The sequence below is a fragment of the Ischnura elegans genome, chromosome 2, assembly GCF_921293095.1.
Source record: "Ischnura elegans chromosome 2, ioIscEleg1.1, whole genome shotgun sequence".
Lineage (NCBI taxonomy): Eukaryota > Metazoa > Arthropoda > Insecta > Odonata > Coenagrionidae > Ischnura > Ischnura elegans.
In genome coordinates, this window is record NC_060247.1 from 42574578 (window position 1) to 42596376 (window position 21799).

The 21799-nt window shown below is 39.1% G+C and overlaps 1 long non-coding RNA gene across 1 annotated transcript in view; it reads left to right on the forward strand.

Moving 5' to 3' along the window:
• The first annotated feature begins 13669 nt into the window (after window positions 1-13669).
• The window catches only part of LOC124174045, a 51596-nt gene continuing 43466 nt past the window's right edge, over window positions 13670-21799 (forward strand). Inside the window, exon 1 of the long non-coding RNA XR_006868847.1 lies at window positions 13670-14164. This is a non-coding gene — a long non-coding RNA (uncharacterized LOC124174045). The remainder of the gene's footprint in view (window positions 14165-21799) is intronic.

The following is a 21799-nucleotide window of genomic DNA, read 5'->3' on the forward strand; positions in this document are numbered from 1 at the left end:
TATGAGAGAAGAGGAAGATTTTTGTCACCACAACTTATCTTTCCTTTCCATCTACCAATTAAAAAAAATGAATTGTGACTTTGGGTGTGACAGTGAGTGAAAAACTCGATCCAATCGCTAAATTTTGACATTTTTCTAGGAGCCTCAAAATGTTAAAATAATAATCAACAACTCTTGGAATAGAACCCTTAAAAGAGTTATGCTTGCCAGAGCTAAGTCTACGCTGGTCCACGGTCTTCCACGACAACAATCGGATCTCGACCAATCCGGCTCCTCCTAACGCTGGGCTTCAACGGTCTTTTCGAATTTTCTATCAGTAGCCGTGAGAATGGGTAGCGAGTCGGTACCCAAAACGTCGGCGCTCTTAAATAATCTAACCCGCGCGGTATCCTGAGAAGATTTTTCTAAAATAATCAACAAGTTTTCCAGTGTTGTTCCACATATGCATGACAGTATTTTCTCATGTACACATTCTATACACACCTATTTTACCTATTTAACTGCATCATAAACAGGGTGCACATCATACGTGGGTCACTCTAATATTTCCATTTTGAATAGAATCAATAACAAAGTCACATAATGGTGACGCAATGAACAAGCTTTGACTGAGCCATTACTGTGTTTATTAAATCTTCCCCAGCCAGCTGCGTTACCCTGAGATGGAAAAGTTGTCATTTTTTTTCGCTATTTTCATAGGAAAGTGGTAGAATATTGTGCAATGATAGGACTTTAAATGCTGTTGTTTTTTATTTAATTACTCACCTTATTGTACTCCAAATTTTTCTAAATATTTTTTCCAAAATTCATTGCCTAAAACCAAGGTGTGATTGTTACATGAGGGCACGTGGTACATGAGAAAATATGGTATGTGCCTAGTGGAGATATTATTGTTAGATTCCAGGCATAAAATGATAACTTTGCTTCGGATTAGGTATAAGTATATTTATTAAGATGATGTAATACATATTGTATTAGTGGTACTATTCTTGCAGATATCCCCCTGTAAATAAAATGCAGTTGGACTTGCATAATTCAAGAATTCACTTTAGCTTTCCAGAAAAGAAATGTTCAATTAAATTATTTATGTCTGGTTACTATGGATTCTGTGTAATTTGGGTGATGTTGATTATGAGAGTTGAAAATTTTTATAGCTATAATGTAAATTGACGTGAAATTTTGATTTATCATTGTTCAACTGTAAGTGTTAAATAATATTGCTATCTTCCAAGTTCCAGAACTCTGCACTGGAAAGGAGTAGTGAACATAATTTTGATTACTAACACATTTTCCCTTGTGTAATTAGTGAATGGCCATTGCATATGCAAAAGATCGTGTATTAATATATACCCATCAAATGGATTTGAAAGACATGAAAACCCAACTGATACAGGATGACGACTTTTCTTTCAACTGTAGAAAAAGACATGTATTGAATATTCTCAGTATTTTCCATATATAATATTGTATGCATCATGATTATTATACCATATTTCAGCAGTTTTAAGAGATAATCATGCACCCATTTACCAGGTACAGAAGATAAGCTCAGTGTATTCATAAAGAAGACTGCTGAGAGTTGATGTGCCTGATACTAGAGGATTTAATGTACCTTATTAATATTAATGAGGGTTTTCTAATTTTATGTGCTCCAATTTCACATTCTTTCCCGGTGTGAAAGTGACATTTTGTACATGTCTTGCCGACTGGTACTTAATAATGACTCCGTGTAACGGAACATAAATGGCTGCATTTTACCATATTTTGGTTCATACATGAGATGATTTTTAAAATGAAGTATTCCACTGAAGCACAAAAGAAATATAATTTGACTAAATTGTTGTGAAGGTGTTGCTGTTTGTAAAATTCCATTTTGTAAATATAACAGTGTATGTAACAAAGTGTAAATTTTAATAATTGAACTTTACATAGAATTTTATAATGTTATTTAATTCTTTTTTTACTCAGGTTTATTCTGTAAATAAGAGAAAATTAAATTGCTTTTGTGTTTGTAATTTTTTACTTTCTTCACTAAGTATATGTGTACTGTTTACCTCTCACATTAGAGCTATACTTGGCTCGAGCATTATTAGAAGTTGATAAACCTACTGAAGGAGGTATCTGAACAAAAGCAGCAAGGAAATGCACGGATAATTAGCTGAAGAAAACGGGCTGACTTAGATGTGATAAGAGCTGTTTCTATTTTTTAGTATAATTTCTACTGAAAAAAGTTAATTACAGTTTTTAGTGGAACTAAAGGCCACTTTGTGTGAAAGACACTTACCATTGTCCTGAAAGATGTAAATGAAATTCTGGTAATACAGGTACGTATACCTGAACTTTCTTCGTTTTGAGTTACACTGGATCCAAAGATATGTTATCAAACACTACGAAAAAGGGGAAACAATGTAGCTATTGCTTGGTCTTGTGCAACAGTGTCAAAGGATAGAATTTTACCATATGTTGAGGATGAAGCTCCTGGAATGAAGAACATTGTCATTAACAAATTGAGGGGTAAAATGAATGAAGAAATGTGGCAATTACGTACTAATAAAAGATTTCCCAATGTAATAGACACAGAGTTTATGGAGGTAGTTCAGAGTTTACTAAGGATAATTTATGAGATTCACTCACTCAGTGATGCGATCTGGAAGTTGGCCAGGCTTGGTGTGGGCAGGGTGTACTCCACACTAGGCCACAGGCAGGTGAACTTCACACATGCAGGGTCGGTGAGCTAGTTCTTTTCCCTGACCACCTTGCCCTGTGAGAATTTTTGATTTGTTGCATGCAAAGACTTCATCTGGGATTCCAAGAGCAGCAAAGTTTTCATTCCATTTAGAAACAGTGAAGCCCAATTGGCAAACCATGATGGAGCAATGTCCATCTGAGCTGGTGAATACAGTTGAAGAGAACCAAATTCTGCCAATCAGATATACAATGCAGATGGAAAAATATTCAACCATGTCATGTTTATTTTATTATTCATGTATCACCTAATGTACACTGTTATCCAGGAGGGATTAAATGCTCATGTCATGGATAGAAAGCATAATGGTCACAAAAGCTATTTTAATAATGGAAGAAGAGATTGTGATCCACATAATTGACTGATACTACCCCTGATCTTTTTCTTTTTTTAATTTTTGCAGAAAATTTAATACACTATTGTAAACCATTCCAGGTGTACTACTGCATGGCATGAAATTTGAATGCGCCTTTTATTAGAAATAAATTTCACTTAGTCTCTTGACAACATTCCGAGCAGGGGGAACGAAATGTTGAGCATTCAAAGTTGATTCCACGTGTTGCTATATACCCGGAAATGGTGTACACTTGTGTATCCCTGAACTTGCTGGTGAAATTCAGGACTCACTATTTTCATTACAATTATGTAATTGAGCTATCACCATGAAGGGACAGAGAAAAATTATCGCTTGATTCAGACTCAAGTTAAATATGACTATTTTCATACACTACTCAAATGCGGAAATGTTTTGATGGAGTGGATCGACTTTCAACTTACGTTGCCTTTTCTGAAAGCAAATAAGAATATAAGGGGAGATATACATGTATGCATTACAGAATAATTGATTTAGAACTATACATACCAGCCCAGAATTTTTCTCAATTCATTCTTCATTGATGCCAATTGGAAATTGATATTATGATATGTCCTCTGATATCATAACATCAGCATCATGGAAACAACATGAATATTATATACACCAAGGATGAAGTTTGCCTTGATAAAATATTTGGCTTAGCCGGGATCCGAACCCGAATCTCTTGATAGCCGGTCAGGTGTGCTAGCCAATTATGCGACCTAGCCATTTTCTCAGAGCGAACTTCGGGATGGGTTTTACTGAACAAGCTGTTGACGTCACTAGTCCACTCAGGGGCACATGTGACGGAGGTCATGCTTACTAAGCCACTGTTGGAGAAGGAAACACTACTTTGTTGCTATTCAGTGATGACACATAAAGCACTGCATGAAACAAGTAGCTTTGAACGCAGTCATTGGTGCAAATTTATGAACACCAAGGATGAAGTTTGCCATGAAAAAATATTTGGCTTAGTCGGGATGAATGTTGACATAAAAAAAATATTTTTTAAGATAGTTGGTATTCTTTTTTGCAATGCAGGGAGGCAGGTGAGTTTTAGATCACCTGCAGGTCTCCATTAAAAAATCAATGATTGCGATTTTTTTATTTTATGGAATTGTAGGGGAGTAGATCTCCTTCAATTACTCCCCCATCACTCCCACCAATTTCCTATTCATGATTGACTTAATGTTTTGTTCTCCAGTCAGCTTACCTAAAATCTTTTTGCCAATTTGGAAATGCATCAAATCTCAGTGGGCCACATATAAAATATATATATCCCCACATTAGATTTAGACCCCGTAATCTATGAATGCACAAATAATGAATTTTTAAAGACATTTGCTTCCATGGCATTGCTAATTGTAAAATAAATATATTTTGTGAATGTGTGATGAATCATGATGGCTGGAAAATAGGGTGGTTTCCTATTATTTTTTTATTGCCTAAATCGAAAGATTATTACTCCTGGAGTACGTATTTCACGCTTTTAGATTTTTAAATGACGATATCTATTTTTCGCGATTAAATGAAAAGTGAAAATTTTCTAGCGCGCGAAAACGCGACGCGTAAGTATGAATGTCGGGAAATTTCTCCGTATGACATATTTCTGGTTCCCGCTGCCGCCTTGTGAGGTGACCTTGAGGCGAGTTGAGCACTGACGCAGGCTGCTAGCGGGTAGCTGAGTACCCTGCTGGCTGGTAGCGCTTGGCTTAAATAAGGATTATTAATACCTTATCAAATGAAGAAAACTTTCCGACCTTAGCCAGTTTTAATAAGTGATTATTAAGACATATTTCCCTGAGCTCTTAGCCTCATGCATGCATTGGTAACCTCAGATGACGTATAACTCCTATCTTCTCGTATAGAAACTAGGTCCCTGTGACGTCACGTGGAGTGGTATCGCATGGGTGCCAATCTGGCCCTTTTCAAATGAGGATAAAAATGGACTATTGCTATTTGTCTAAACCGGTATTTCTAAAACGAAATAATTTGTAAATTATGAATACAGTAATGGTGGGTAACGAATCGCAATCAATGACTTTCGTTTTCTTTGATGAAGGAAACTACCATATTGTTCAAGGCATGAGGATTGTTGGTTGTGGGTTGGCCATCCCTTTCCATCTGCTAATCCCTGCCAGCTTTTTGATCACTGATTCATCAGTGCTTGGGTATTAGGAAATGTAAGTGACTTCAGCAGGTGTAGCCACCCCCTCCATTGATGTTAGCTTACCAATGCGATGGTGAGTGGGATGATTGGTTCTGGGGGTTCAAAACCTCTGGGAATTTTTCGGGAGGCATGGTCTCAAGTTTTTTCCCTTCGAGTGAACCTCCCATGAAATCTAACCCCTTACCAAATCAATTCCCTTGGCTGCCCCAATAATTTATTCCGACCACCGCCTTATGGCACACTTCCCCCAAAATCAGATATCCTTACTCTGATCCTACCCAGTACAGTTACTTAGGTACTTGAAACTAAATTTGATGACATTCCAGCCAAGTACCTACATAGTGTATAACTGAGCTGTCAGCCTTTGAAATCCATTTCTCATTATTTGCTTCCAATTTAACCTTTTACTCCCAAGCATTCCTGTATGGCCACTGGAAAATAGCTTCACTCACTGCCTTGTGTGCCTGTATGATCATGGTAATTTATCCCTATCCTGCCGGTGCCTACAATAGGAAAACGTTTTCCGTGCTATGAGTAGCATAGTAATATTTTTAACCTCCCTGTGCGGAGCTCTTTTTAGGGGTGGAATTACCCTGGTATTCTTGTCCCTTCGATTTGGGACCCAACTGAACGGGGCCTGACCCTGGCATTCAGGCCTTACCCTGGCCATAGATGTAGACCCTCTAATCCTATCTTAGCAAGAGACCACAGTCAACTTATTGCATTACCAGTGCTTTATAATCCAAAAATTGCATTTGATTTTCAATAATTTACTCTTCTTTAAGAATTAATGACATTTTTAAGCATTGTAGAATTTTAAACAGAATTTTAGTCTTGATAACAATAAAGTTAGTGAACATAAGACACTAAGACTATAATTCCAGAAATCCGTTATTTTTAGTGCTATAATTTTGTTTAAAAATTGCTAACACTCAGAAAAAAAACAAAGAATTCATTTCAAAGTATTAAAAAATTGTAATATGCAAGAAAATGTATCATTGCAAATACTGTTGACAATATAACCACTTCACAACCGATTCCTGCAGCGAGGATGATCATAAATGATCGGCATGGCCTGGCTTAATTGCGGAGGAGTGGACATGAGGTAATGTAACCCTGTCTGCATGCTATTATTTATACAAGGCACATATGCATAGTGTCAATTGATGCTATCTGCAGCAGTCCCTTCAGAATGAAGTATAATTGCAAAAGTTGAATGCTACTTTGGTGGCCTATATCAGAAGGAATGGGACATCTTGGCACGGGTCGTCTTGATGTAATCCATTTTGATGCAAAAGTGGGGGCTTAGTTTTTAAGTTTTCTTTTTGGCAAAATACGATGATAGATTGTAGGTTGGCTAATTAAACACACAAAATATAGGTATTCAAATAATTTTTTCATGTTTAAAGTAATAATTAATGATCATACATAGAAGTATGCATTCAAATTCGGGTGTCTTCCTTGGTGGGTTACCTGATGACAGGAGAGGGTGATGTGGACCAGGGTGGACACTGGAGACATAGAAGGTTGGATGTGAGTAGTCTGGGGACCTCCAAGGGGGAGGTGCACCAAAGCCAACCTGGCAGTCGAAAAATCTGTGTGGATAAAATTTGAGGAAGAATGTATGAAGATACATACATGTATGTACATATATTCTATTAGGAAGGTGCTGTCAGGGAAAAAAACATTCCAATAATATTTGCACTATCACTATCTGCATTAAAAAAAGAGTTTCGTCTCTGATGGAGTATAAATCTTGGGCCTAAGTCATCATGAGGGAAATTCAAGCATGTGGCATTATTTTTTTTCATGATGAAATAGTGGTGGCTAGCATGCCCCATGCAAAATTCCCACTGTTTGGATTAGATGATGTTGATTAAATGTCTTTGAAATATCCTATTTAACATTTAACTGTGTCCAGGGCCGTATTTACTATAGTGCAAAATAGGCATGTGCCTAGGGGCATCGTAATCCAAGGGGTGCCTTCTGTCACCTCATGGGAATGGCTATGCCTTATCATAAAAATCAGGGAGGGGGGCTCGAGTGAGGAGGGGCGCTCAATATGGAGAGGTGCCCATAGCGTAACTTTGGGTAAATCTAGCCCTGACTGTGTCTAGTTTCTAGGTTGATTCTGAGTTAATGGTTGAACCTTGCTTAGGAGCAGTATTTGCCAGATCTGAAGATGAGAGAGGGAAAATGATGAGTATTTTTGCCAAAAGAGTTGAATCGAATGGTTTGGTAAGAATTTTGTATGTATTGTGTGATCATTCTGGTGGGCAGCATGAGTTATTCTCCGAGTAGGAGATCTTCTGGTTTACCCATCTCCATAGCTAGTGCATGAAAAAAAAGGAAGATGACGCAACATGTTTGAGTTTCCCTGCCATGAAATATGACTATGATTAACAGGGCATCAGCAAGGAAATTGATTTTCTTACTGATGGATCAACGGTACAAATTGGGATATTTGTTATGGTAGGTACTCAGTGGGAGCAGTGCTGTTCTTAGGGTTTTTTTTATAGTGAAGTGGGTTCCATGGACATCTTATGGGATGTAGGTCTCCTATTAAACCACCTAAAGATGTTCTCTGATTAAAAAAAAAAAAGCTTCAAGGAAAATATTGGAACTTGTGTTTATTTCGCATGTAATCACAGGTCCCCTGCAGCCAAATATTATAATCTGAGCAGCTTATGCTTTCTGTGCAACTAATTTCTCTCTTACAAGCCACTGGCTGGTGTCCAAGCACCTTACACACCAATCGAATCAGCTTGCAGTGAGGTGTGTTGATGTAGGTGGATATATTTATCCAAATCACCCCAATTAAACACACTCAAGTGTGGCAAATGAGATCCAAATGGCTTTCCTGCAAGTGTGTCAAACTATCATTTCCACACAGTGCTAGATCCAGAGAGGGGTTTGGGGGGTAGAGCCCCTCCCCTGAGGTATCTGATTTACACTTGATAAATGGTAATTTCTTTTGAACCACCACTACTTCTGGGAGGTTACTACCCTTGTTCTGCAGGAGTTCGTGATTCTAGCTACCAGCCTGTGTGGGAAAGAAGGTATATAAAAATATTTTTCCTCTCTATCCTGGTCAAGTGTCCCGCTGGGAGTGAACCCTTATAATCTGGGGCAACCCTATCTTCTTTCAAACCTAGGGATGGGCCTACAGTTGAGCACTTGTTGTAGGCACATTAACAGTGGATAGCAGAGTAGGATAAAATACAAAATGGGCAGTACAATAGGAAATTCCCTAAGGCACCCCCTGCCATGAGGGCTGCCTTGAAGGGGTAAGATCTTTAGTGATTCGTTTTGGAGAGGGAAACCGCAGTCTAGATGGTGATACCTCACCAACATAGTCAGCGGTTCACCCTGAAAGTTGGTTTGGATAGATGGAGGTGAAGTTCACCCCAGACACAAACAAGGAAGGAAGATCTTTGGCAAATACAAGTGAGGGTGGATCACAGCAGGGGTGCATCTAGGAATTAAGGCTAGGGGGGTTTCAGGTGAAGCTAATACTTGGAGGCCTGGGGGTATAGCATTCCCACCAGGGTTAGCAGGAGGTGCGGGGGCCCTCCACCAGAAAAAATTAAGATATGGTTCAACATTGTGATTTTGAAGGCCTTCTGAGGGATTGTTTTAATTAATCCTCTCACTATTCTATGAGTAATATTAACCCAATTAAGTAAAATAGATTTAACTTAAAAATTTCCCTGAGCTCTGGGGGAGGGGGGTTATCCCCCAAACCATCCCCCTTGTTGCACCGCTGGATCACAGTGGTCATGAACCCTCATTACAGGATCCACTGTGACCAGAAATATTGGAAGAAAGAAAGTTATTTGAGTTTTTTCTCAAGTTTTTGTATGTTTTTATTTTACCAATCCTGTCACTGGTTCATGGCATCATGAGGGAATAGTATCTTTTGTCTTCCTGATGATGCAGTGAAACAGTGAAATGGTTTGGTTAAAATGATGCAGTAGAGTACCAAGTTTCTTCTAAAATGAATTTTCAAGAAGGTTAATTGGCAAGGGCTACTTTTACAACATTATCTCCCAAACATTAAAAGGGGTTGGAACCTCTAGATCCCCCTCTGCTCGCTATAATTTTTAGGAGGGGACAGTGAGTAGTCAAACCTGTTCATGGCATGGTATAGTATTCGAAGGAGGTGACCAACACCAAGGTCATTTGTGCCTAAGGGAAGGAAGGGTGGAGAGAAACCCAGTGCTGGCATTCAGTGGCGCAGCGAGGGGGGGTTTTGGGGGATAAACCCCCTCAGAACTCAGATATTGTGGCGATCGGGGTTATTGATCAGAAATCAGGATGTTCAGAGGGTTCTGCACCATTGTCCTTGAGCTTTTGGTAATGGACTCTCGTGGGGGATCTGTTTCACACTTTTCGCAATTATGTCGATCGGTTTTAATTTGGAACGATTGAAACCAATTGCATCGCAATCGGAATCAACCTTTTGAAATTTTTCACTCCGAAACTTACTGCGAGGGCTCATATTGTCGTCGGATTTAAAATAATTCAATCGAAACCGATCAGAATATTCCTATCAGTGTTAAGCACACCCCCACCCTGGCGTTACCTTTCAATGTTTTATCTCCTAGTACAGAGCGGAGAGGTTTTTAAGTGTGGACTATTGTGGAAAAAAATTGCGACTTCCTCTTATCTAATATTAACCCTGCGGCACTCGCGCGGGATACAGTTGTAGCCCAGACATTTTGTTTACTTTGTATTTTTGCCATGTGTTGTCAGGGGTGGGGAGGAGTCTCAGTACCTTCGAGTTAGGCCCCCTCACACGCTCAGTGTGCATTAGCACGTCACGGAGTGCAGTATTCAGTGGGGTATTCGCGATCAAAGTTGCCTGGGCTACAAGTGTAGCCGGCGCGAGTGTTGGTGCTATGAGTGACCCAAAGCGTGTTCGTTTGTGCAATGAAGACATTGTAGCTGCTTTGAACAACATTGACAGTGATGATGAGCCAGACGATATATCAAATGGCAGTGATGATGGGGAGAGTGATTTCACTGAAGAAGAGATACATTTAGAGGATGAGGAGGCTTTGGAACCACTGACTAACCAAGAGGTAGACACTGATGATGAAGATGATACGCCTCTAGGTAACTTGTATTTTTCCAAAGATAAGGTGGAAATGTGATAAAGTGGAAAAAGACCCCCCATTCTGTCCCTAACGTTCGTACAAGAGCTAGCAATATTGTTTTACGTTTACCTGGGCCCAAAGCCGCAGCTCGGAATGCCAAATCTGAGCGTGAATGCTTTGATATTTTTTTTGATGATCAAATAATTCGATTAATTGTTTGTAGCACAAATATTTACATTTCTACTCTAACAGAAAATTTTGCACGTGAGCGAGACGCACGAGAAACTAATGAAACTGAAATTTGTGCTCTGATTGGGATTTTGCTTCTAACAGGTTGTTTAGGTGGTGCCAGAAAGAATTCTAAAGGAATATGGGATAACTTTCATGGTAGTAGGGTTGAGTCATGTTATTTGGCTATGAGTCGAAACCGATTTCATTTTTTGATGAGGTGTTTAAGGTTTGATGACATACGCGACCGCAATGCAAGAGGAGAAATTGATCGCCTAGCTGCCATGAGAGAATTTTTTGAAATGGTCATGAACAATTTCCAAAGGCATTACACGCCAAGTGAGTTTCGCACTGTGGATGAACAGTTAGTAAATTTTTGGGCAGGTGTCCTTTTATAATGTACATTCCTAGCAAGCCTGGAAAATATGGGATAAAGGTATATTCACTAGTCTGTGCAAAAACGATGTACACGGTACATTTGGAAGTGTACGCAGGAAAACAACCTGAAGGTCCCTTCAAAGTTTCGCCATCAGCAGATGACGTTTCAACTAGAATGTGTGAGCCAATTGCAGGAACCAACCGCAACGTAACTACTGATAATTGGTTCACCTCAATCGCTCTGGCAGACAAATTTTTCGCCGAAAAGAAGTTGACCCTAGTTGGAACATTGAGAGCTAACAGAGTAGGTATACCCAAGGAGTTAAGAGCGAGTAAGGTCCGTGAGGTGTACTCATCCCTGTTCGCACATCATAAAGAAAAGACTCTTGTGTCATACTGTCCAAAGAAAAACAAGGCTGTTATTTTACTAAGTACAATGCATTATGACCAGCAAATAGATCCAGCAACCGGTGCGTCTCGTAAACCAGAGATTGTTTCTTTTTATAATAAAACAAAAGTTGGAGTCGATTCAGTTGATCAGATGTGTAGCAAATACGATATCTAAAGAAACACTAAACGCTGGCCAATGGTTCTCTTTTTTGATCTTGTAAATATATCTGGGATAAATGCTTCACGTGTTTATGCGTTCAACAATCAAGATCAAATCACAAGGAGAAGAAAATTCCTTGAGAGCCTTGCATGGGATCTTATCCATCCCCAGATAAGAAAATGTCTAGAATCCCCAGTTCTTCCTAATGATATGAAAGCAAGAGCACGAAGAATCCTGGGGATAGAAGAACCTCGACCTCAACCAGTTCCAAAAGATGACAGAGTGGGCCGGTGCTACCTGTGCGGCAGGGCTCGTGACCGATCTACCCGGAAGTGCTGCAACTTGTGTGGCCACAAGGTGTGTCCAGAACATTCCAACGTTGTATGCCGTCTTTGCCTAGACCGTCAGTAAAATAAGATAATACATAACACTTTTTAAATATTTTTTCTTCTCTAACAAACATCAATAATTCAAGTTTCATTTTCATGCAAATTGCGCAATGTTTTTATTTTTAATAGTTATTAGGTATAAATATGGAATTTATTGTTAACATATAATACTCTATGTATCCAGCAATAAATTTTGTTCATTGTAAATATGGTTTTAGTGATTCATATCTTGGAAAAAAAATTAGTTTTACACAACCAAAGCTAGGTAAATTTTTAAAGCTGAAAATGTCTTAAAATCATGCTATTATTCAATGTTTTTTTAACATGTCAAATGGAAAAAATATAGTAATTATTAATTTTTCACCTTAAGTAATGTTACAATGAACGTAAAAAAATAACTTGAGATAAAAAATGTTGCATGTGAGGTAATTAAAAAGAAATTGCATTGGGCTACAGCTGTATCCCGCGCGTGTATTCGTGATTCAGCATACCGCGCGAGTGCTGCAGGGTTAAGTTGTAGTACCTATTACATAAGTTGTCTTCAAACTTACTCGCTTAATCTTTTTGTCTAGTATGGAGCCTTACATCTGCCTCATTATCCGTTCGACCCCTAATAATGCATGACGTAAAACTATGATTTTCCGATCCACCACCTTTTATGAAGCTCATGGTATAAGCAGGCTCTAAAACGAATATTGCAGTATCCTCCAGGAAAAAAGTAAACTTTGATTGATTTATTAACCCCAGGGAATCTAATATTCTCTCTGCAGCCTTGAGCAGAGAGAACTTTAAACGGCCTTGCACTGAAAAGCTTCGAGTAGCTCAGTTTACGTCACCGCCCTCCAGTAGTGGATACAGAAAAAACTCAAGGGGGGCGGGTGCAAAAGATATTTTGAGCTACCCATAGGCGGATCCATGGGGGTGGCACAGGGGCACGTGCCCCCCTCAGATCCTTAAAAAATATGCAAGACTTTTAATACAGTCCCATTATCATTGCGTTCGTTTTGTATTACGAGGTATCCTTGTGCCCCCCCAGAACAAAATCCTGGATACAGCCTTGCTTGTGCCCCCCCCAGAATGAAATCCTGGATCCGCCCCTGGAGCTACCTATACTTTTATCGTAATGAAAAATAATCAAGTTACATGCAAATTTTAGGAAAGTTTTAATTAAACTGATTATACACATATACCAGACACTAATGAGAACCCTAGGGGGGTTCTTTCAGGGTTACAACGCACCGGGGCCGGGAACCAAGTCAGAGACTTATATACCTGTGCTCGCGGGGAGGGGTGGGTCGCTCTAATGTAAGTACCGAAACCCGGCATCAGCCATTAATGTGCCGACGATTTTGGAGGATTTTCCTATAAAAAAGAAAACCCATCGATCAAATCGTTGGATACATATACAAGACAATGCCATCTTATGACATAAAAAAGTTACAATTGTGGTTCTGCAATGTTAGTTTGGCAACGCGGGTGGCCCCGCAAGGGGGGGGGGAGACGCGCCTCCTTCCCTCCCATACGTATCCGCCACTGCCCCCCTCCCACATCTCATATTGTAAACCAGTTTTAGATAATCAGGCACGAGTGTTGTTTCTGCAGCCCAGTAAAATGGCGGTAAATAGACACGCTAGACACCTCCGTTTCTCTGCCGTCGCTACCCTTCGTATGCGGCAGGCGCCACTTGACTCACAATAATTTTTATTATGCGAGTTTCACCTTCATCGCAGTCGGCACAGCATTAAGGGAACTCTGTCAGCTGTAGTTAAAATCGTGTTTCGAGTGCGATGCCTCTAATTCTCTCTGGAATAGGTGTTTAGAAATGTGTGAGGCTTTTGAAGTGTGCCGTTTCGAGCGTTGGAGTAGTTCTATTTTCAACATGTAAGTCGCGGTTATTCACGGTGTGTTACACCGACAACTTGTTCTTTGAGTGCCATGTGTGAGCTGTGTACGCGGTGATTTACTTGTTCGTCTAGTTTCAAGCGGTGTGCTTCTAAACCTTTTCTCTCGGTGCGAAGATCGCGTATTCTATGAATAAGATAAAGATTTGAAATCCTAGCAATCCATTAGGTAATAACAGCCCCTCGTGCACAATGGAAGACTGCCGAGGTATGCAGTAACTGCTCCTTCGGTCGGGCAACGCGAATTAATATCTATCATGCCAACCTTTGGGAGACAATTTGGAGCATTTGGTGTGTCCCCTTCAAGGTTGGATTCGACACCAGCTCGCCAACTAATCAATATGAAGGGTAAGTGAAATTAAAATGAAGTGGGAGGTGGAAATCATTGTACTTCAAATGAAAAGGGTAGTGAATTTATTTGACTGTATCTCTGTGCTACAATTCTGGAAGAGTGGAAAGTTGGGGAAAGGAAGTCACTTTAGAAAATCCTTCACTCAATCGTTGGTGAGTGAGGGCCCACCCAGGGGCGGATCCAGGATTTCTTTCCGGGGGGGGGGGGCACAAGGACAAGTGCAAGCAAGGCCGTAACCAGGATTTTGTTCTGGGGTGGGCACAAGGATACCTCGTACTACAAAACGAACGCAATGATAATGGGACCATATTAAAAATCTTGCATATTTTTCAAGGGTCTGGGGGTGGGGGGGTGGGGGGGGGGAGGGGCACGTGCCCATGTGAAGATCCTAGAATCCCCATAGATCCGCCTATGGGCCCACCCAGTGATGAAACTCCTTTTCCGTACTTTTCTGATTGTTATTTAGGCTGTGGGTTCCTGTGGGCTATTATATTTGTTATCAAGGGCGTACTCAGGATCAAAACTAGGGGGGGGGGGGCAAGCCATGGTTGTTCAAGTTGTTAAATTTAATCATGGAAAATATGAATGAAACTAACATTTAAAGAAAACTATAACAGCGCTTTATAAGTTTTTAAATTTATTTTCTTAAAAAAAATATTTTACTTACATGTCTAATACTAAGATCATTTTTCGTGGGTTTAAAGAAAATTTGTTGAAAACTTTCGTTTCAATCCAATCCTGATTTTCCTTAAATACTGTTGCGATTTTTGCGTTTAGGGAGGGGGGCAGTTTCCCCCCCTCCCTAAGGAAGAGAACTCCAAGTCCAGCGAAATTATTCTCCGTACGATAAAGTTTAAGGGCTACGTCATAAAGCTTCGCAAATTATCTGCGTTACGTTACGGATATATGTCGCCGCTTATGCGTCGAAAAACTTTCTCTCCAGTAAAGTGCGAGGAAAGTTTTATTAAATGGTTATATTAGCTGGGTCAATCAATTTTAGAGTTCATTTTCGAGTCTCGTCATCTAGATAAGATCACAGTTCGAATTCAATCCGATTCTCGGCTTCCTTGTGGAGGATACTTTCATAATACTGGCTGTTTAACATATGTGGCGTAACAATGGGGGAGGGGATTAGGGTATGGATCCCCCCAAAGCCTCAGACAAAAAAAAAATTAAAACTATTGTGTATTTTTGAGATATAATAACTGCATCTGCTTAAAGTTGTATTTTTAAGAGCCAAAATGATGTAAAATGTATTTCCAGGGATTTCATTTTTCAAAAAATTTCCAGGAATTTCATTTTTCAAAAAATCGGTGAACATTTGCCAGGTTATTCAGGAAAATATCACAAGTGTATGCCAGAGCCGAGCAGTTGGCAAAGGTCCTTCTCGTGCCAGAGTTCCGTGAGAAGTATTTCGCGTTCCTTGTGTTCCGCGTCGTGGGCTGCGGAGAATCGTCCGGCAGCGATGTATGGTACCACTATGCCAAACTTCACGTTCGGCGGTACGGTGACAACGCTAATGAGGACGAAAAGATCCTCGAGGTCCAATGATTGTATCAACCAACAGTAGCGTAGCCAGCATTTTGAAATGGTGGGGTTCGCCAGAGATATCGGGGCCGTTCCGGGTTGTATAGAAAACGCCCTGGAGCGAAGGGGGGTCCGGGGATTTATGATGTTGAAAACGTACGTACGTTTTCAACATTAGAAATTCCCGGAAAATCACATGATTTTTAGGACTCAAAAACAATTTTGTACGATTATTTATTAAAATAAAGTATATTTTTATTTATTAAATCCATCTTACTTGTTTTTGGCGCACTCTATATCACCAATAGGCATAAATCAGTGTTAGTAATCCTTTTATGATGAGCCTGCCCTCAGCAGTGCCATCATAAAAGGAGTCATCCATGAGTGCCGTCCTACGTAGTTCTTTGCTAGTAGTGTCGCGGTATTTTCTGGGTTGGTCAATCTCAATTCCTTTTGCAAAGATTCTGTGATATTTTTCGTGAGTTGCAATTCATTCTTAAAACTTCTTCGATGGCAAGTTCCGTCTGTCGATTTACTTCCTTTAAAAAGCAGAAATGGGATCATGGGCCTGATGGCGGTCATTAAGGCCGCTATACACGGTGAATGATCATGCTGAATGTTCAACTGATCATTCACAGGATCATGCGAGCAAAATAGAAAATGTTCTAATTTTCACTGAATGATCATGCGCATGACGGTTTATTCGCGACTTTTTCCATTATACATGGCGAATGATTTCATTTGATTGATAATTCAGCATGATCATTCACCGTGTATAGCGGCCTTTACAGATGTGCAAACTCCCTGGGCAGTATGTGCCAGCAGCAATAGCGTATGTGGAGGTTTTTAAATTCGTGCAGACCAGTTTACTGCCCCCCCCCCCCTCTTACCCCCCCCCTCGCTCCCTCCCTACCCCCCACCGCTAAAATATAATACATCCTTGAACTATTTTTTTGAAATGTGATAGTTGAAATTACACACCGTGTATTTGCTAACAAGAAGTTTTACTTATATTATTGTTAAATAATTAATAATTATTATCAAATAATTTAATCAGGAACATTAAATAACTTATTGAAATAAACTTTTAAAAACTATGCCGCCCCCTGAAATCTGCCACGCAGGGCACATGTCACCGTGCCCCGCCCTAGTTCTTACCGTACATCTTACCGTGCTCCGCCCTAGTTCTGGGCCTGCAATTATGCTACTTGTGAGGTGTATTTTCTTGTGCAACGTGTGGCATCATTTTAATATAACATATTATCTTAATACCAAAGATTCAACTTCTTACTCAGTTTGTATTATTCTCGGATTAACCCCTCGAGTATGGCAGGCATTTAATTAAATCCCATCTCAACGGCCAGATGAGATTAAAATAACTTCACGTTAATAGCATGCTATTCTATATTCAACAATATTTTACTTTCATCATATATGATCAGTTGAAAATTTTTGTAAACTTGTTTGAAATATTGCGTTATTATATGATAATAAAAAAAAAATAAGTTAATATTTATTATGTGATGTATTTCGTTCTCTAAGCACAATGGATAAATTTTTAGTTTTCATAGTTAAAAATGTTGTTTCGACTAAGCTATGAGATCTCTAACATGCCATGCATTTATTGAAATAATTACATGATATGGTTTAGTGATAAAGAGTTAAAACTTTCATAACTGATTGGATATTTTTGATAGGATTACCTGTGTCGCATACATGAAAATTCATGACTTCACCCATATCTTTGACTTTTTTCTGTTATAACTGAATCATTTCATATAGGTACTTATGATTTGTTGTTTCAAACATCAATATGTATGTATTCAAATGACTTAGTAATACTGCTTTGTGTGACATGGCTTAAAACAATCTAAACATAAGCTCACATACAGTGGTTCAACCTCAACGTCTCAACACAGTCAGTCTTGTATTTACATTTCTGTAGTGTTGCAAGATCAGGAGAATTAAAAAAAATTGTCCATCCAAACACAGTGTCCTTGATGTAGCAGTGGTTCAGCCGTAATGCGTCAATTCTAGAGCTTTCATTTTTATAATTTTCTCCAACACTTGCTGAACTAACACTGTCATCTGAATCAATAGCTAGTAATTCTTCAATATTTCATTATCAATTTTAAATAGTAATCTTTTTTACTTCTTGAAGCCATCATAGGGATCCCCAATTAGAAAAATAAACACACAAAGGAAGTACACCCGAAGAAAATTACAACACACTGCCTGAAATAACACCACACAACATGAATGGTTCTAGTGGACTGAAACACATTGTTTCTGAACTCCATTAAGGGAAGAGAAAATATCTCGAAGGGGTGTTTTACAGGGGTGCAGCTAGGAATTAAGGCTTGGGGGTTTAGGTGCAACTAATACCGGGGTGTGTGAGGGTATGGAATAACCACCAGGATGAGGGATAGGTGTGAGATTAATAATTTGAGGAATTATGAGATAAATGGTTCAAAATGGTGAGTTTTATGGATTTGTGAGGGTTATTTCATTAATCCTTACTCTATTCTATTAGTAATATAAATCCAATTAAGTAAAATGGATTAAACTAAAAAATTTCTCTGAGGTCTGGGGGGGATTTTATCTCCCAAACCCCTCCCTCGCTGCACCACTGGTCTTGTATACACTGCCTGTTTAGAGGGACTCTTATCTTCGTTGATTACAGATCACAAAAGAAGAAGAAGTGAAATGAAGGGTGAAGCACATGGCCTCTTCCCTTAGGTCACTTAGGACTAACAAGGCTAACCAAACACATTATGCATGACGGCATTGAGGGGTTAATTGTGTAAACACAAGAATAATGGTCATGCTCCTGCTGCATTCCATTTACAAATTGTTCTCTGGCCTGTAAATTGTAATTACGTAACAAGTGTACTGATTTAGCCCTCTAGGGGCATAAGAAGTTTCTATCAGTGCCCATAGATGGTATGTGGTCAAGGGCGTACCCAGTATTGAAAATATTTTGGCAGGCAAGTTGTGGTTTTTCAAGTTGTAACACAGAAAAGGTTAAGGAAACTAACATTTCGAGAAAATTATAACAGCGCTTTATTAGTTCTCAAAAATTATTTGCTCAAAAATAAAATATTTTTATTTTAATAACATTTTTAAAACTGATATAATTTTTCTTGAAAATAAAGAACATTTGTTTGAAACTTTCATTTTGAACAACATTTACTTTTGCTTCTAGGAGGGAGGGGCAGCTGCCCCCTCCTGCCCCTTGCTGGGTACGCCCATGTATGTGGTATATGGCTACCATATAGATCTTATCACCCCTGAAACAATTTGGAATATTTAATTGATGGGGTTTTGCCAGTGATGGTGAATCATTTCCCATCCTACAGTTTGATTTACTACTCTCGCTTAGCTCAGCTACATTATTCTATGGAATGGTCAATATGAAACAACACTGATCAAAAATTTTAATAAAACTATCACCATTGAATTGTATGGAATTTCAAAGTCGGCTATCATTCCTGGATACCCTTATCTAATGGAGGGGTTGAATCCTGAGCCACTGTGTCTACAGTGAGTTGAAAAACACCAATTTCCACCTAAGTGGAAGTAGTTACCATCATCCCTTGTAGAACTCAGTGGTCCTCACAACATTGTTCCTTCGATCCAGCTCCATCTCAGACAAAAGCAGCTTGCCTTTGGAGGTAATACACCTTAAGAAGACCTTTGTTCACAATGGCTACAGTGGGAACCAAATCTCCTCAAAACGATCTTCCATCCACAGGATAACCAGATGCAGAGGGGAAAGGAGATATCAGTCGTCAAAGCTTGCCTATCCAATGTCTTTTTAATTTCAGGAAAATCTCCAGGATACTCAAGAGACACAATATTGAAACTATCCACAAACCTCTGCTCAAATCAAAGGAACAGCTGGTCAGAATGGATGACCCAGTTGGCCTCAAGACTCCTGGCATCAACAGGGTCCCATGAGAGTGTGGTGGAGCATACATTGGAGAAATACATGGCATCAATTGCCATTGCAAGGCACGATGGCCTAGTATTCAATCCTTCCTCCATTGGATGAGGATATTCAGGCATGTTAGCAGGCTTTTAATTTCAATCCAATTAAACGGTGATAGTTTTATTTAAATTTTTAATTAGTAATGCATCGCATCACAACTTAAGGAATGCCAAGGTCACTTGAGGGTTGGGCAATTGGAAAAATCTGCCATTATTGAACACTGTTTGCCAATACCAGACTATGAAAATTGAAAAGGCAAAAATACATTGCCACATCAAAGGTTATTGGGACCACCTCATGAATGAAGCCATAGAGATAAAACTGGAGAAAAACGATTTGAATCAGGATTCTGGGTACTCAGTCAGCAACACCTGGAAACTCGTTTTGAACGAAATATCACAAGTGAGGGAATGTGCATGACAAAGGAAAAGCCAATCCAAAGCCAACATCATCAAGCGCCACTGAGTGGACCAATCCCAAAGCACTTGTCCGAGAGAAATTAGTATATAAGAAGGCCATTTTCCTCAAAACAACATTAAGCACTTCTGAGGATGAGTCCTGAGTCAGAGCCTGAAACTTTGGCAGAAATGCAGTTTCCAACCCGGTGGGAATCCGAAGAGAAGTGTACACACCAGCATGGGAGGAGCTTTGCACCTGATGCATCAATTACATCAAATTCTCTGAATGAGTCAGCAGAGTATTGTTATCAAGCATTTCAGTTATTCATCTTTTATTTGTATTATGCCACTCACCTAATTAATACCAAAACACACATTTTAACATGCATTCCCAGCTTTACTGCTGGGGCTCTGAGGTAAGATGGTTCAAGGTAGTGAGTAAGGGTGATTTGGCAAGCCAACGAGAGATGACCTAAAAAAATCCACTCATCAATTAAAAAGAGAATTACTCCAAAAGATATATTTTCTCAAAGCAGGAAAATTTAAACATATAGGCAAAGAAACAATTTATCAGGTCTTACATTTGGAGTATACATACTGCACTACGGTCGCGAGGCATGGCAATAATAGCAGCAAAGAATTCAAGGGTGGATTCATGATGTTGGAGCTCAACTATTTCCTTTGTACCTTTATTTTGAATTTTTGCCTTAAAGCTTATCTCAACCAATGGAGGCAAGCAATTTCTTGGATTATCCTTCAGCTTTCTTTATTTCCAAAATCTTTTTTCATAAACCGTCTAATATTGGTTAGATGAAGCTCTTCTTTCAATTCATATGTAAGCTGATATTTTCACCCCTAGTTTTATTATATCAATTCCTCCATTTATTGATCCATTAGCTTTAAGAAAAAAGTCAAAATAAAGGCAAAAAGGAAATAGTTGACCTCCGACATCATAAATCCACCCTTGAATTCTTTGCTGCTGTTATTGCTATGTCTCGCGACTATAGTGCAGTATGTATACTCCTAATGTAAGATCTGATAAATTGTTTCTTTACCAACATGTTTAAATTTTCCTGCTTTGAGAAAATATGTCTTTTGGGGTAATTCTGTTTTTGCCTGGAAAATTCTGCTGATAATTTCTTTCTTGCTTCTTCCATCGCTAGTTATTCTAGTTCCCTAATAAAAGAATTAATTCATTCCTTCCAGTTTATGTATCCCTATTTTAATATTTGTTTGCACTTCTTCACTTCTACTGCATTTTATCTTAATTTCTTTCTGCTTATTTTCAGCTGATAGTCATTACCCTACCCATTTAGCCAGAATATTTTTCAAATCCTTCTCAGCATCTGGTATGATAGCTATGACATCAGTAAATTGTTACTTGCTAAATTTTTCTCCAAGGATGGCCTTCACTTCCAAGTTCATTCCCAAGGCCTTTTCTATGATTTCATTAATGCCTAGCATGTTACATATATGTGAAATGTGATGCTGTGTAATCTGAGGAAAGAATTAATATGTGAAGTTCCATAGCTTGCCTCTGTCATTCTTAACCAGGGGAGTATCAAATAGTTGGATTTTTAAATGTGCTGCAATTGGAGTCCTCTTGGTATTTACAATTTATATCATTATTACAGGGAAATCAGGGGAACTTAGGCAGAGAGTAGTGGCTTGAAAATGTATACTGCTCAGGGAAGCCAACTTAGGAAAAATATTGT